At 40.7% G+C, this 9,769-nt stretch overlaps 1 long non-coding RNA gene across 2 annotated transcripts; it reads left to right on the top strand.

Annotated features, from left to right (window-relative positions):
* Positions 1–1,727: 1,727 nt before the first annotated feature.
* LOC144988461 (uncharacterized) lies at positions 1,728–8,473 on the top strand. Of its 2 annotated transcripts, none has more exons than XR_013652393.1 (3): positions 1,728–7,960; positions 8,040–8,157; positions 8,334–8,473. It is a non-coding gene; the product is annotated as an uncharacterized LOC144988461 (long non-coding RNA). The 2 variants fall into 2 exon arrangements; XR_013652391.1 differs by having other exon boundaries at positions 8,040–8,161; positions 8,334–8,470.
* The last annotated feature ends 1,296 nt before the right edge of the window (positions 8,474–9,769 follow it).

Below are 9,769 nucleotides of genomic sequence, written 5' to 3'. Positions count from 1 at the left end.
TTACTCATTTCACTAGCTCTTGTGTTTCATCTTAGCGGTAACCTATCACATGACCAAAAAAATGCCTTGGCTTGCGTCAAGAGTAACATAGACAGTTGTAACAGTGAATCGAATAATGTTTTTCTGTTGCGTGTGAGTTGTCATGTGATTTATGAGACTAGCTTTTTGACTAAAGGTTTTTTTACATTCTTCACAGGAAAAAGGCCTCTCTCCTGTGTGAGTTCTCATATGTGTTTTAAGGTTAGATGCACAATTAAAACTTTTATCACATTCTTCACAGGAAAAAGGCTTCTCTCCTGTGTGAGTTCTCATATGTGCTTTTAGATAAGATATTTTTTTAAAACATTTATCACATTCTCCACAGGAAAAAAGCTTCTGTCCTGTATGAGTCATCATGTGTCTTTTGAGATCAGCCATAATACAAAAACTTCTATCACATTCTTTACATGAAAACCGCTTCTCTCCTGTGTGAGTTCTCTTGTGTCTTTTGAGATTACCTTTTTGACTAAAAATTTTTTTACATTCTATACAAGAAAAAGGCTTTTCTCCTGTATGAGTTTTCATATGTTTTTTCAGATCAGATATTTGAATAAATGTTTTTTTACATTCTTTACAAACAAAAGGCTTTTCTTCTGTGTGAGTTCTCGTGTGTCTTTTGAAATCAGACATACGACAAGAACTTGTATCACATAGATCTGCTTCACTGTTTTCATCTTCCTCATAAGTGGGAATCTCCATCAAGGTATCAGTCTCCTGCTTCAGATCAAGCTGCTCTTTATCCTGATTTATGTAGTCCTCCACTGGCTCCTCTTTAATCTGTGGAAGTTGTTGTTCGTCTTTAATCTGTGGAGGTTCTGATTCCGCCAGTTCCTCTTTAATCTGTGGAGGTTCTGGTTCCTCCTGTTCCACTTTAATCTGTGGAGGTTCTGGTTCCTCCTGTTCCGCTCTGAAGTTCCTCTGCTGGTCGCACAGATCATCCTCTTCAGTCACCCAATGCTGGGGGAGGACTGCAGAAACACAAGAAGAGGCCCTTTTACTCTTCGTAATAAAAGCACAATTTCAATTTTGAATTAAAAAATAAACTAACTTTTTAGGTTAAACACAAGATCAAAATAACTCTTACGTTTAAAAAAAAATACACAACAATGTGATCTACACACCAACAGACTTTAAACACACACATTACCCAGGGAGGGTGGTAACCATTTATCATCTGTTCCCTACTCAGTCCCTTGTGGGGGAAACTACAACTGCCAATAGGTGGAGGTTGTGTCCATTGGGCATTAGCTTCCTGGGCCTGGTAATCCTCTCTCCCGATAGGGGATCCTTAACAGCAAGTCGGGGATCTGTAATACTTTGTTTGTGTAGTGTTTGGTATTGTTTTGTGCAATAAAACAGGTAAAGCAGAACATAGGGCCAGGCAATAAAATGCTAATTAAATATATCAAGATAGAACTTTTTCTCTATAGAGAAACAATTCTATCACTATAGACTTTTGTTTTGAAGGGTCTGATATTGAACTTGCCAGTTGCAAGCATTTTCTCCTGTATGGCAAGTAAAACTATGAGGTTTAGTTGCCATGAGCAAGTAAAACTTTGAGGGTTAGTTGCCACATGGAGAGTCAACGTTTGCGTAAACTTATTCTTGTTTATTAACTCTCCTTTGGGTGAATTTCTTTTGTCCACTTCTTCTCTCCCGTCTGCAGACACTTCCCACCCCTGCGGTCTCTTCACCTGTGTAGTGTTTAGCAGCAGAATATGCAGTGATTTATAACAGTATCCAGTCAGAACTGGAGGATAAAGTTGCTTCACTTACAGCATCAACAGACAGATGAATAAAAGTGTTGATCTGAAGACAGCGCTGTTGTTAGACACTAATGCTATGATGCTAATAATGCTATGCTAACCACCTGTTCCGTCTGTCGCCTAAATAATAATAATACATTCTATTTATAAAGACACCTTTCTGAGCCCTCAAGGTCGCCGTACAACATGTATATAGTATATAAAATACAATACACAGCCAAAACAAGAACAATTTAAATACATACACATTTAAACAAAATTTATATAAAAACCTAAAAATATACATTTACAGTGAATAGGCCATTTGGAAGAGAAGAGTTTTTAGTTTTGATTTGAAATGTGGGAGAGTGTCAGTGTTGCGGAGGTCAGGGGGGAGTGAGTTCCAAAGCTGGGGAGCAGAGAAAGTGAATACCCTGCTCCCCATGGTGACAAGATGGGCAGAAGGGACAGAAAACTGGATAGAGGATGAGGAGCGGGGAGAGCAAGCAGGTGATGGAAGGAGGTCAGAGAGATATGGAGGTGCAAGGTTGTGAAAGGCTTTGAATGCGTAGAGCAAGATTTTGTATTAAATGCGGTATGGGATGGGAGCCAGTGACGCTGTTGAAGGATAGGTGTGATGTGGTTGGAGGGAGTGCGTGTGATGATACGAGCAGCTGAATTCTGAACCAGTGGAAGTTTATGGAGGGTTTTTTGAGGGAGACCAAACAGAAGAGAGTTACAGTAGTCTTTCTGAAGCTCTCCACAAGTGGTCCTGGGCTGTTGGAGAACCCTTCTAATGATTGTTCTGACTCCTCTGTCTGAAATCTTGCGAGGAGCACCTGGCCGTGGCAGGTTTATGGTAATGCCGTGTTCTTTCCACTTCCGGATGATGGCCCCAGTGGTACTCACTGGAATTTTCAGAAGTTTAGAAATGCGCCTGTAACAAATTCCTTCAGTGTGTTTTGCAACAATAGGGTTGCGTAGGTCTTTGGACAGCTCTTTGTTTTTACCCATCATGCAATGCTTCTTGTCTAACATCTTACTGGTGAGAAACTTTTTTAAAAGGCATCAATCAGGACTATACCAGCTGATATTACTTTGCACTAATAGGGGGCAGGTTAACCTTCTGAATACTGACAAACTCCAGCTGCTTTCTTGGCTTGCCAGACCTTTTCATCCCTCCTTTTCTTCATGTGTTCAATACTTATTCCCTGTGCCATTTCACTTTATTACACATAACTTCATTTATGGACATACATTTTTGGATTTCTTTCTATGTGTGCATTACTTGGGTTGATGCAGAAATCTGGTGAAAATTTCGTGTCAATAGCTCGATTAGAAATGTGTTTTTTGAGAGAAATGTCGACGTGTTCAATACTTATTTTCCCTGCTGTATTAGGAGTGGAACGGTACACTAAAATCTTAATTCGATTCGTTTCAGTATACAGTAAAATCTGTCTAACACAAGTGGCCTTCAGCTATGATCTGTTTGCTTAACTGCTGGACATCACAAAAAAAAAAAACAATCTAGCACACTGTATGGTCACATCTTTCTCAAATTCAATGTGTTGACATATTGAGGTGATCAGTTTTTGCTTCCATCACGTGTGCTACCTCGTCTCACTCCAAATGGTATTTTCCAAGATTAAAATAATGATTTATTTCAGCTTTTCCAATAATTTTATAATGGTATAGTTTGATATGATCGAAGTAACAACTTGCCTAAGACAAATCAATGGAAATATCCTCAAACTCAACGTTCTACTGCGCGCAGTTGCAGGGACGGGATGTGTGAGGAAGAAATTGGAGGGGGGGAGGAGTTGTGGACACAGGCAGCAAGGTGAATCGTGCAGGGATTGTCAAAACTTAAAACACGCTGTCCGTCACATACTGCAGCGTGTGAGTGTGTGTTTGTCTCCACGTCTGCATGTCAGCAGTCTTTGTCACATCTAAAGAACATTCAGACCAACCTACGATCACGTTTAACGTCTCAACGCCTGCATGAAGCTGAAACTTACCACGTATCAACCGGACTAGACCATTAACAAAACCATGCAGCACCAGAATTGTTGCGGACTTAGTTGGACTGGGTGGTTGTTGGGACGCGTTCTAAATTCTGGAGTTCATTGAATGCATCAAGCAGAGATCTGATCTGCTCTCAGTTCTGTCGCTCAGCCTGTTGTTAGGTAGTTTGGACCAATGGGGTTCAGCTAAGTGCCGAATAAGGAAATAAGAGTGCTGTTACAGGAGGGGGGGGATAAGATGTTAGGAGAAGCGCTCTCAGCGGGAGAGATTGAGGAGTTGTTGAATTAATTGTATGACGTTGGTTGCAGCCTGCAGTAACCAGAATAAAGAACCTTAAAAAAGGGTTAAGTCACCGTGCCTCAGTGTGGGAAAGGGACGCAACGATATTGTATGGCTCTTTTGCATTTAAAAATATACGTTTGAAAATATATGCCGTTTATGGCTCTCTCGGACAAAAAGGTTCCCGACCCCTGTACTGCAGTAATGGACTATTCCATCAGACACATCAGACCACACTTGCAGCAATGGCTGCAGGAACTGCAGCTCCCGCATTGCTTATTTATCCACAGACGGCACTGTTCCCTGACAACAAACTAAAGACTCAGGTGCAGACGCCATCATCTCTAGAGACTGAAAAATACCAGTAACTCAAGTAATCCATTACTCTTTAAAGTAATTTACCCAACACTGCTAATATGCGTAACTGTGTTTGCAGACTTCAATTGAATAACTGTGAAGCCAGTTTTACTGTAAACTACCCATCATGCATCATCTTAACCCACTTCATGGGGCCATTTACACCAGTCACGGTTACTGTTGGACAAAGGTGAAGTACACCCTGGACAGGTCACCAGTCTGTCACAGAGTACTCACTCACACATTAACACCCAGGGATAATTTAGAGTAACCAATTAACCTGGAATAACGGATATTTTCAGAGTTTCTGTTGCTCCGGTTCCAACTGGCGTTTAGGCCAGTGCAAGAATATGGAACATTTAGGGTGTTTGACCGGAACTTTGTTATATGTCCATTTTCAATTTTTAATTCACATTCAGCAGCCAATCAGAACAAAGTATTGACCCGGACCAAGGAATAAAATATTTTATTATTGTAGATTAAAAGAAAATGGAATTGTTTATTGATGCCTTGATAGTAGTCAATCATTCTGCTGCAGATGAATTATTATTTGAAATATAACTGAAGCATTACATTGTTTTACCAGTGAGATGACTGCATATATTATATAATACATAGGGGTGTAAGAGAGGGGCGAAGAGCTCGCGGGGCGAGGGCGGAGCAATGCTTCCTACCGGGCGTCCGCAGAGCAGTCCTGTTTGACCTGTTTCTCTGGAGCGAAACACCATCTATTCTTGACGTGAAACCAGAGCAGTAGTGACCCACGATCGGAAGGAACCGTTTACTCGCACAACGATCGGATAAACAATCGGTATAATCCACCTATCACGATCGGAAAGAAATTTTTATCCAAACCAGTCTGATCGGGGCAGACTATTCCGAACTGCGTGTTTACATGACACATTTTTCTTCCGATCAGGCGTTCTTTCCTATTACTGTTGTCCATGTCAACCCACTGAATGAAGGAGAAACTGAAAGAGAGAGTGTGGCAAAGAATGTATGATGCTGTTCCAATTCCACACTGAGGAGGAAAACTTCCATGGTTTCAGTGCACAAGAGGAAGATGAAGACAGCTCTCAGAAAATTCTACGTTCTTGTTTTTTAAACCAGCCCTATTAGCGGTGTGTTACGTTGTGTCACTGTTGTGGAAGGAAACTTCGGGCGCATGTGCTGCGCAGAGTCACGCACTCGCTTATAAGTCAGTGCTGCTCTCAGTGACTTTTACTGGTAAGTTTTTTAAACCAGCCCTGTTACTACCATATTGCCGTGGTGTTACAGTTTTTCTCAGTCGCTTTAGTACAATTCTCAGATCAGAATTGAAATGTGCAAATACGTGTGTGCATTTCTCCAAACAATTTGCACAAACCGCAAAACACTATGGATTTCTTGCAAAAGCCTGTAACTTGCTCCAAATCTTTAGTTCATCTCTCAAAACTAAGTCTATGTCATTGAACATGTCAGTGCCATCAGAATGTAGAGTCCTTGTGTCATTGTCTACGAACAAGACAGTCAAATTACTTAGTCATGTTGTCAATATAACTGTGTACTTTAGAGGGAAGTTCTGATGTAAACTATGACTAAAGTTTTGATGACAATTATTGTAAAATGTAAGTTACACCTTTTTTGATTGATTGCAAGAAACTGGACAAGATTCACATTTACACTTTTATTGTTCATATTGTAATTTGTTGACAGACCATGTCATACCAACATAGAAAAAAAACACTGCAAACCTAGAAATTTCCCAGAAGTGTCTACGAAAAACCAGTGTGGATCGATACTCACTCAATTGGCGAGGATTGACCAGAATGTACAGCGTTCGGACCAGAATGCAATGCGTCTGAGCCACAATGAATTATTCGAAAATGGCGGACGGTCGCGCAAGGAAGACAACCAAAACATGTAAGTATATTAAAAAGTATCAAGTATCTGTTGTAAAATATATTTGTAAATATGTAAGATGATGTGTTTAATATTTTATATTCCTCAATCAACAACCTACAGTGTTTTGCAGCTCATCAATTTCGCTAATGTTATAGCTAAAGCTAAAACGAATTAGCGCTGAAGGCTAAAAGCAAACGCTAGATATTACATCAAAAAGGAGGGAGTTTTAACCGTAGTCATAAGTTATTAACACGTGTTTTAAATGTCTTTATATATGTACGGACTGAGAAAGATGAGCAAAATCTGATCCATCTGTGGGTGGAGAAAGATAGCCTGTTTGTTTTCAGGCACGCTCGTGCCAGATGGGAATATTCTTACTCAGTAAGAGACACTCATGATCAGATTTGTCTATATTTGTTAATAAACAGTTAATCTTTGTCATATTGGGGTAAATGTTTTTGTCTAAAGAGCCAAAGGAGAGGGGGAAAGACAAAGAGCAAGAAGGGACGAAGAGGAGTGACAGGAGAGTCTTTTAAGGCCCGTACACACCGGGACGAATTTCGCCCGCGATATTCGCCGACATTTAACGCCTTGTGACTAAACAAAGGGCACCAATGTGAGTGTGCACACCGACGCGAAAAAACGCCACGCGTCAAAGCATCACTTTTTAACAAACGCCTCGGGTTCGTTTCTCTGGTTTGATGCGCCGCGTCGAAAACTATACGACCAATGAGAACGGCGCTTTTGCACACGTGTCTGGAGCTTCTGAAGTTACAGTAAAACACAACTTGGGGGCGCTCAAACACAAAACTGCCTTTCTGAGCACATATACCAGCGAAGAAGATAGACGCCAAATAGCGTCTACACTGCCGCGAAGAAATAATGACTGACATTCTAAAATATCCCCGAACCAAGCACCAGTTGGAGCTACTGGTGCTTGAAATATTCTTGTTTTCTTTGTATGATTCTGACAAGCGTGTAAATACTTGCTCTCTTCTTCTGAGTGAAAAGCGACTTTAAGAAGTGTAAAGTTGCGCAGCGCCACCTTGTGTACAGGAGCATTTCTGTTTTACATTAAGCGCCATCTAATGTCAGGGAATAAAATTGCATGTTCACTCGGCTCATCGTCAGCAAAAATCGCCTGGGTGTGAACACAAAAAACGTGGCGAAAAACGCAGGCGAATAACGCCTGGCGAATATTCGTCCCGGTGTGTACGGGCCTTTAAGCTTACTTGAGTTGAAAATATTGTTTAAAAAATGTAACGTTACCGTTGTTTTTGCAATTTGTTTAATAAATGCATGAACAAAAATTATTCACATGTATTATTTAAATCTGAGCCATTTTTAACAATCTCAAAAGGATTTTCATATAAGTATCAAATGTACATATTTACAATTTCGTTTTTAGATGTTAACATTTATTTTTATACATGTTAACAATAATCCTGGTCTTCAAGTTTCATGTGTGTCACAGCTGGAGCTGGAATGAAAGCAGACAGATGCCACTTTGCTCGTCCTGCTGGTTCCTGGTGTTATCCTGCTGTGGCTCAACATCTGTGGCTCAAAGCAGTCCCTTCACTGATGCACAAATTGTGCAGGATGGCGCTGCAGGCAATAGTTTCATTGCAAAGGTTGGTTTTACTTCCAGTGCCCCCAGAAATATTGCTCTCCTCCTCATCTTTATCATGCCAAATGCTCTCTCCACCACAGATCATGCCCTGGTTGTAACGGGCCTGAACTGCATTCCTCATGGGTTCCCTGTAAGGTGTCAGCAGCGTGATGGGATGTGCAATGCAGATACCCACCATCACCCAAAAGGATCCTTCATGTGGGTGTGTTTGATTTACATAAATTGGGCTTTTACGTAGAACCCGTGAATCCTGGATTGATCTTGGATTCCCAACAAAAATATGTATAAATTTGGCATTAGAGTCACATACTGCATGCATTTGAATGAAATAAAAAAAGCTTCCCGTTAAAATAACAAGCTGCATTTTCTTTTAGGGCATTTATTCTCATGTGGCAGCCATCGATGCTCCCCACGACCTTTTGGATGGTGGAAGACCCAGCAAGCTGCTAAAAAACCAGAGGTGACTAATGGCAGTTCATTCCCACTGGGTGGGATGACCCTGCTCCTCAGCTGGAGGATGCGGTCTGCCGTCCTGTGAACAATGTCGCTGACAGTGGACTGTGTCATGTCAAAGGCTCTGGCTACCACACTGTAAGATGTGCCACACGCCAGCCAGAAAAGAAACACCAGGACCTCAGTCTTCTGTGCCCACAGAGTGTGAGGAACCTGAAGCTGCTCCACTAGATGCTCGATGGTCCTGTTGGCTCAACCAAAAATCTGGTATTGTGTCGGACCGACCGTCAGCATAAAGGGCCAGGACAGACACCTTTATGTTGGCAAAGCAGTAGAGATGTGGAAGACCCTGTAAAATGGAACAATAATTTTTTCATTGAGGAAATTAAATCTCATTTTTTGAATGTTTCTATTTATTTCTGATATCTTACATTTTAGTTTATGAAGTATTTATGAACGCTGGAAAATCTCATGGTTTTTTTGGCTGGGTTTTTGGATTTTTATATAAATTTTTAAAAGTAAAAGTATTTTTGTTTAAAACAAGTGATATGGTTTGACTCCGAATAAAAAATACTAAACTTTGAACTCACAAGTGTTTCATGTAGTTAGACTAGACAACTCATAATCCAGTGTTGAAAAATAATGTTGAAGTCTTACCCAGCAGACTGTGTAACCTTGAGCACAATTAGTAACAAATGTTTAAGGCACAGGCAATACAACTAAAAAAACTAAAACTAAAAAACTTTAACTCACAAGTTGTTCATGTCTGGTCAGGGCATCCAGAGGAAATCTTGTGAGACGTCTGCTTCTCCATGCTGCATATCGGCTCATTTTCGGTTTGATCTCACGAAAAACGGTTGAATTATTGCCAGGAAGGAAGAGATTCATATTCAAAGCCATTTTCAGTAAGGCCGAAGAGAAAACTACAGAGAAAAATGCCTCCTCGCAAAAGCCTGTAAATCGTTCAGCGCAGTGGCGGGTTTTAATATGGGCGATGTGGGCGGTCGCCCAGGGCGGCACTTCATAGAGGGCAGCATTTGCCGTGCCCGATGCGTAATGTGCTACATACTATATTCAAAGAGGTAGCTTGAAGCTTTTAATTTGAAATTGCTTCAGCAGCCGACACTTAATGCTTTTATTTAGACACATCAGACTCTTAATAATGTTTTCCTCCTATTTCCTCTTCACACTTATGGTGCAAAAAAAAATAAAATAAAAAAAGAATAATTCAGAGTGAAACAACGTAAAACAGGCACATGAAAAGGATTTAGGCAGAACAAACATCCGTGCTCAACCCAATTTCGACAAAAGCAGGCAATGGGGATTATTTCCCACAATTCTTTGCTCCGACACAGCA

This window comes from Oryzias latipes, chromosome 2 (assembly GCF_053564925.1).
Source record: "Oryzias latipes strain Hd-rR chromosome 2, Olatipes_Hd-rR_3.1".
Classification (NCBI taxonomy): Eukaryota; Metazoa; Chordata; class Actinopteri; order Beloniformes; family Adrianichthyidae; genus Oryzias; species Oryzias latipes.
Note: the sequence above shows the minus strand (reverse complement) of the source record. Positions and strands in the feature narration are given on the sequence as shown.